This window comes from Agelaius tricolor, unplaced genomic scaffold, assembly GCF_023055355.1.
Source record: "Agelaius tricolor isolate 1412-34295 unplaced genomic scaffold, bAgeTri1.0.p SCAF_1, whole genome shotgun sequence".
Taxonomy (NCBI): domain Eukaryota; kingdom Metazoa; phylum Chordata; class Aves; order Passeriformes; family Icteridae; genus Agelaius; species Agelaius tricolor.
This window is the reverse complement of record NW_027269261.1, coordinates 14,578,054-14,585,276: the sequence shown is the minus strand read 5'-3', so window position 1 is coordinate 14,585,276 and position 7,223 is coordinate 14,578,054. Positions and strand designations below refer to the sequence as shown.

The 7,223-nt window shown below is 44.0% G+C and overlaps 1 long non-coding RNA gene across 1 annotated transcript in view; it reads right to left on the bottom strand.

Annotated features, from left to right (window-relative positions):
• Nucleotides 1–1,217: 1,217 nt before the first annotated feature.
• LOC139588554 (uncharacterized) overlaps nt 1,218–7,223 on the bottom strand; it is a 50,897-nt gene continuing 44,891 nt past the window's right edge. The window contains exons 2-3 of the long non-coding RNA XR_011678732.1: nt 5,434–5,541; nt 1,218–1,372 (exon numbers count right to left, since the gene is read on the bottom strand). This is a non-coding gene — a long non-coding RNA (uncharacterized lncRNA). The remainder of the gene's footprint in view (nt 1,373–5,433; nt 5,542–7,223) is intronic.

Here is a 7,223-nt window from a genome sequence, read left to right as displayed (position 1 = left end):
GCGGCTGCCGCTCAGCTGGAGCCTTTGCTGCCGCTGTAGTGACGCCTCTGCTGACACTGTCCCTGCACCGTTAACAATCCCGCAGGCAGGCGGGCGCTGAACAGCCGCAAAGGGAAAGGGCCTGGCAGGTCCCTAGTGCCGCCATGGCGGGGCCCGGCCGTGCAGGCGGAGCCCGCTCCGGGTTTGTGTTCTGTGGGCACTGAGGCTTCTTTTGGAAGCGATTCTTGTTAGGTGCTTCTGTTCCAGCTCCGCTGGTGCCTCATCGTTCGAACTGCACCTTTAAAGTTGTTAATGCTTCGTTCCTCGGTACTCAGAATAAATACTGGCATGAGGGAGGCGTTCGGGGCTTTGCTCCCATTGCAGTGCTTCTGTTGGCCACCAACATCGCTTGGCGAGCCAATAAATACACACTCCATAGAGACATCCATTATTTATTTCAGAGTGTCACAAACCTGGGTGCTCGGTGATACTCCAAAAATCAAGGAATGAATGCTCACTGGCTACAAGTTACACAGTTCTGTTGTTAATTAGTATTCTCTGTTGTTTCATGACTCTCACTTCTCAGCTGATTAGTCTGCATGCTCAGGCTTTCTCTTGCTCTGAGGTGGGCTCAGCTGGTGGCTGATGTGGAAACCCAGAGCACCGGGAATATTCCTCTGTCTGCTCTGGGGTGCCCTGACCGCCAGGGCAGCACTGACTTTGACCCTCATCCATGGAGAAAGTTTCCGGACTTCAGGATAGACTGGAATCCACGAAAGTGTGAAATAGATTATAGAGGGTAGTGTAGGTGTATCACTCAGTGAGAAATTTGGGGTTTGGGATTTTTAGTGTGTTGTGGGTGGAAGCAAGATGGAGGGCACAGGGTGTCGTCCTGGATTTCTTCTTCATGCTTCTTCTTCCTTCTTCATGGGTTTGGGTGGCATTTTGTAACTGGGCAGAAAATTCCCCATTGGGGGCTCTTTGGGGTCAGTTATTGGGTTACAAGGGAAAATAATCTAGGTGTCAGTTCTTAATTGGATAGTTGAGTCTTAAAAGACCTTGTAACAAGAGATTGTTGGCCATTTTGTGCCTTCTAATGAAAAGCTGCCAGACTCACAGTAGTGAGACTGTTTTACTGATAAAAATAATAAACACCTGAGTCGAAACATGAATTACCGTCTCCAGTGCCTTCAATCCAGACCCAGAGAAACCCATGGTTGTGATCTGTCCCTGCTGGAATTACCTTTTACCCAGGCAGACCTGATTCAGCACGGTCCCTGAGTTGTCTTTATTGGTTTCTTCCTTATCTTGGGAGTTCTGCTAAATGTCCTTGGGGCCCATAAATTCTGCATTCTTTGTGTCCACTCTCTGTGGTACATTCTTCTTCCCAAGCCTGGTTAACAGAAATAAAAACTGTGAAAAACTTTGCCAATCTCTTGTTTTTAAAATTTTAAAAGTTTAATAGCAATAAAATGGTTATAAAAATAGCAATATAATTAGAGTAATAAAAATTTTGGACAGTTTGGATTAGGACAACATGAGACAATAGAAACAAAGAATTACAGACGTCCGGGTACCTCTTTCTGGGCAAAATAAGCCCAAAAAAGGACACACGTTAACAGAGGATTAACCCTTAAAAACAACAGCCTGTTGCATATTCATACACCTCATACATGATGCATAAATTCCATTCAAACACAGGATTCTGCCTGGTCAGTGTCAGCTTCTTCCTCTGAATCCTGACGGCATCTTCAGGACTGAGCTGAACGGGGCAGGAAGAAGTTCATTTCTTCTGATAATGGGGCAATAAATTCTCTTTCTCTGAAAGAGTTAGGTGTCCTGTGGCTGATATCTGGTGCAAGTCCTCTCTTAAAAAAAAATATCTTACATAGCATCGTTTCTATTTTAACCTTATGTTATAACCTAAAACTATATTTAACACACTACTTAAGAGAATTAATACAGCATTTCTTTCTAACATAACACATATAATATTCATTTTAATATTTGTGAAAAGCCAATCATAAAATACACATTTTTCACAAATAGTTATATAATTAGAGTAATAAAAATTTGAACAGTTTGGATTAGGACAATATAAGACAATATTAGGGATGTCTGGGTACCTTTTTCTGAGCAGCATGAGCCTGAAAAAGGACACACGTTAACAGAGGATTAACCCTTAAAAGCAATAGCCTGTTGCATATTCATGCGCCTCATACATGATGCATAAATTCCATTCAAACACAGGATTCTGTCTGGTCATTGTCAACTTCTTCTTCTTAATCCTAACGGCGTCATCCTAGCTAAGCAAGGCAGGAAGAAGTTCATTTCTTCTAATAATGAGGCGATAAATTCTCTTTGAAAGATTCAGGTGTCCTGTGGCTGCTACCTAGTGCAAGCCCTCTCCTCTCTTTAAAAAAATATCTTACATGGCATAGTTTCTATTTTAACATTATGTTATAACCTAAAATATATTTAACACACTACTTAAAAAATTAATACAGCATAACTTTCTAACATAACACATAAAATATTCATTTTAATATTTGTGAAAAGCCAATCATAAAATACACATTTTTCACAAAACTATATCTTTATAACAAAGTTACTTTAACACTACACATATAAAATCCATTTTAATATCTGCAAAAAGCTAATATTATAATAGGGATTTATAACAAGCTGTGAAGAGTGCTGAGGTCACTGGTCTGAGCCTCCTTTTCTCCAGGTTAAACCCCCCCAGTTGCTCCTCACAGGACTTGTGCTCTAGCCCTTTCAGCAGCTCCATTGTCCTTCTCTGGAGTCTTTCCAGCCCCTCCATATCCATCCTGAATTGGAGGGCCCAGAACTGGACACAGCACTCCAGGTGTGACCTCAGTGCCCAGTACAGGGGACAATCCCTGCCCTGCTCCTGCTGGCCAGGGACACTATTCCAGACACTATTCCAGATCCAGGCCAGGTGCCATTGGCCTTCCTGGCCCATGCTCAATCTGCTGTCACCCGTGGGAAATGAATTTGTAGAGAGTTTTTCAAGTCTGCTAGAAGGTTTATATGGTATGGATTTGTATGTAAATTCTGAGATCAGAAAAATTGATTTAGAAGTGTTATTGAATAGGGTAGATATGGTTGAGAGAAAAATAGAAATAATGTTTAAAGGATGGTTTTATAAATAAGATGAGTAATTTTGTGAAGAGTAATTTTAGATGATTAGCTTTAAAGTATTTATAGTATAGTGCAGTAAAAGTTGATAAGCTACAAAATGTTTATTATGTATTGTAATTAGGAAATTGTTGGTTTTTGATTGTAATGGTATGAATTATAATATTTGTATTATTTTTTATATGAGATTGAAAATGGAATAAAAGTTTTTAAAATGTTTTTTAGTTTAGATACTGTCTTGAGTTATCTGTGTAGTGTAAAATTTTCGATTGTGGGTGTTTTTGTTGGGTTGGAGATAAGGTTTTTGTCATGAAATATTGATAAATAGTTGGTGAGGTGTCCATCCTGAATGGAGGGCCCAGAACTGGAGGTGTGACCTCAGTGCTCAGTACAGGGGACAATCCCTGCCCTGCTCCTGCTGGCCACATTATTCCAGATCCAGGCCAGGTGCCATTGACCTTCCTGGCCCCCTGGGCACACCTGGCTCACATTCAGTTCTGCCATCCAACACCCCCAGCTCCACTTTCCTGGGCCCCTTCCCAGCCACTCTACCCCAGCCTGTGCTGCTGCAGGAGCTGGCACTTGGCCATGTTGAACTTCCTCAATTGGCCTCAGCCCATGGATCCAGCCTGCCCAGGTCCCTCTGCAGAGCCTTTCTGCCCTCCAGCTACCAACACTGCCACCAAACTGGGTGTCATCTACACATTTACTGAGGCTGCTCTCAGTACCCTCATACAGATCATTGATAAAAGATATTAAACAGGACTGGGCCCAATACTGAGCCCTGGGGACACCTCTGGTGACCAGACACATTCTGGGGGCAGAATTCCCCATTCCCCACCACACCTGGGCCCAGCCATCCAGGAAGTTCTTCCCCCAGCAAAGAGAGCCCCTGCCCAGCCTGTGGGCTGCAGCTTTTCCCAGAGAATGCTGTGGGAGGTGGTGTCAAAGGCTTTGCTGAAGTCCAGCTGGACACATCCACAGCTTTTCCCTTTTTCCCACCCACTAGTTAGGTCATTTGGTCATGAAAGGGGATCAGGCTGGTCAGGCAGGACCTGCCTTTCCTAAAACCCATCCTGGCTGTCCTTGATCCCCTGGCTGAAGATATGTTCCATTGCCTTCCCAGGCACTGAGGTCAGGCTGACAGGCCTGGAGTTCCCCAGATCCTCCTTCCAACCCTTCCTGTGGATGGGTGTCACCCTGACCAGCCTCCAGTCACCTGGGACCTCCGTGGTCAGCCAGCACTGATGGTCAATGGTGGGGAGTGCCTTGGGGAGCCCTTCCAGCAGCTCCCTCAGGGCCCTGGGATGGATCTCATCCAGTCCCATAGACTTGTAAGAGTCCAAAAGTGCTTTGGGAGCTCCTCAGGACCCTAAAGCCCCTCACAGCAAGGGTGAGAAGGTGGCCTGGCAGTTCAGCTGCACACACCTTGTCCCTTTGTGTGCAGTCCCCTTGGGGTGGGATCTGTCTCTGCACAGTGCCTGCCACTGTGGCTGTGGGCCATTGTCCTGCCAAGAGTGAGAAGGCAGAATGCTGGGGAATGAATTCTTATTCTTTCAGAACATTTTTCTGAAGGGAAAATGTTTCTGGAGAGGCTTCACAGCAGCTTTTTTTTCCCTTGTTATTCTCTCCATTCTGTGCAGCAAAGGCAGTGGAGTTGTTGGTCTGAACAGCACCTTCCACAATACAGGCATGTCTGTACACTGCATCACCAATCTGCTCCCTGGTTTCAGAATGAAAGACTACAGGAATAACAAACTGCTTCACTGGCATCAATGAGCAGAAGCACACAGCCTACAGTGTCCTCAGTATTTGTCATACATTCAACATGCAACACAATGATTGCTTTGTACCTTATGGGACAAAAATACACCCAGAAGCTGTAAAGAAGAATTTCCTGTAGTGTTCTGGCAGATTAGCTGCTGGCAGAAAATTGATGCAAGACATAATCTTTTAAACAGGATTTTTATCTTATCTTCTGGCACTTAAAATATGCCCAATCTCACAGTGTTAAGATATCACATGTGCCAGGACATGACCCTGCAGTGTCACCCTGGATAAAACCAATTAGTCCCTCATAAATTCCTGCAGATATGTTCACTGAGCTCTTTATTTCCAGTTCTTCCTTTTGGAAGTAATTGTGTCATGTAGAGAATTAAACCCTCTTTTATATTTATGCACTGGGTGATGTAATGGAAATGCCACTTTCTGTGCATCATTTACCAAAGAGAAGGAATTTGCCTTGTACAAATTTGTTACCCAGGCAGTGAAATGGCTCTTTAGTCACTGTACCTTGTTACACTGGGACAGCTGCTCGGTGCCAGCAGTGTGAGCAGGGCTGAGTTTTCTTGTCTTGTGCCAGTAGGAATTGCTTTATGCACTAACCAGCCTCTCAGAATGCTGCATAGAATAAAAAAGATGGAGAAAAAGTAAAATACAGTCCTGAAAGCCAGACCCTGCAGTCCAGCTTAAAGATTAAACTCAAAGAGAATGAATTTCCTCCTTCTTGAGAGTTACTACACTGATTTTCTTCCCACCCCCTCTAAAAAATGGAGCTACATTTTAAGGAAAGACTTTCTAAAAGGGTCTAAACCATCTTGGACCAAAAGCTGCATTTAGTATCCCACTGTGTTCCTGTGAGACACATATCAGGTCTGCCCTGCACTGGAATACTTTCAGCAAAGTGATGTTAACAGCTATTTCTTTGCTGTCTTAGGGCACAGAAAACAATTCCATCATATCTGATAACTGATTTGGATCAGGATTAGTCATTGATTTGTGAAGGGTGCTGCTGCCACCGGGAGGGGCACAATGCAGGCTGATAATGGCCATAGCAGGGCAGGCTTCCTGCTCCAACAAAGAGGAATTATGCACTCTAATAATGCCAGCAGACAAAAATTCCAGAGGAGATGTGATTTTGATTAGGGTTTTCCCCGTCTTTGAATAATAGCCAAGTCTCAATCTAGTTAATTTGTATCTGCAAGACTGATAATTTTAAACAACTGATAACATAAAGCCCTGGGGCTTTTTTTTTTTTTTTTTTGCCTGGTTCATTGCTTGTCAGTCTCTGTTTTAAAGTCACTCCCCAGTGCATATTTTCCCATTGTAAAAGCAGTATCAAACAAATACCTCACACTGCTTTGGCTCCTCCTTGGTAGGAACTTCAGATATGCAGGGAGAAAGCAGAATAGATTCTCCATGGAAACCTGGAGTTTGCTTTTGTACATCTTGGGGGCTGATGGCTGAATCCTGTTTCAATGAGGTGTCATGAAAGATGCCAGACCAAGGCCATCAACAGCAGCCATGAGGCCATGAGGGTGCACCTTGCCAGAGTGCAGATGCCTTTAGTACCAAAGTGGTTTTAGGGTTTCTGCCAAAACCCTGTTTCTCCTCAGCCAGGCAGCAGTGACTGACACACCATCTCCTAGGTGGTCATTCCTTTGTTTGGTGGCAGCAAAATCAAAATTCCCTTTGCAAATGCTACCCCTGCAGTTCCTGCCTGTTTTTGTCATGGTTTAACCCCAGCCAGCAAGAGCTGCTACAAGATCTCTGAGACCAAAGACCAGATCAGGAGAATGGCAAAGCCAATACAAATCTCTGCTAATTTAGAGGTGCTGTACAACTGCTGAGAGCAGGCACCTTTCAGTAATTTGAAATCTTCAGGGGGGTTGATTTGGGGTCAGAAACATTCCTGCCCTGGTCAGTATGCTTTCTCCTCCTCTCTGTCTCTCCCCCTCTTTTTTTCAGTCCATTTGTCTCACATTTGTCTGATCACTTATTTTTTTCAGGAGTTCCAGGTACTTGACTTTTCTTATTAATTGGGCATAAGCATCAGTTTTATGGAGGTGGTGGTGACATGTGAATCCCAGGTGCTTTCATTATCAGGGATATCTACGACAGAGTTGCAGCAGCTGTAGTGATGCTGCACCCAACAGCACTGTGTGATGTGGCATCAGGTGAAACCCTTGCTGCCTCTTCCCAATAAAAAATGATACAAAAAGTTATATCAATGCTCATATCTAAAGCACTTGCTGGTTGCTCTGCCTGGCTACTCCTTCACTTTTGATACACAGCTGGTCAGC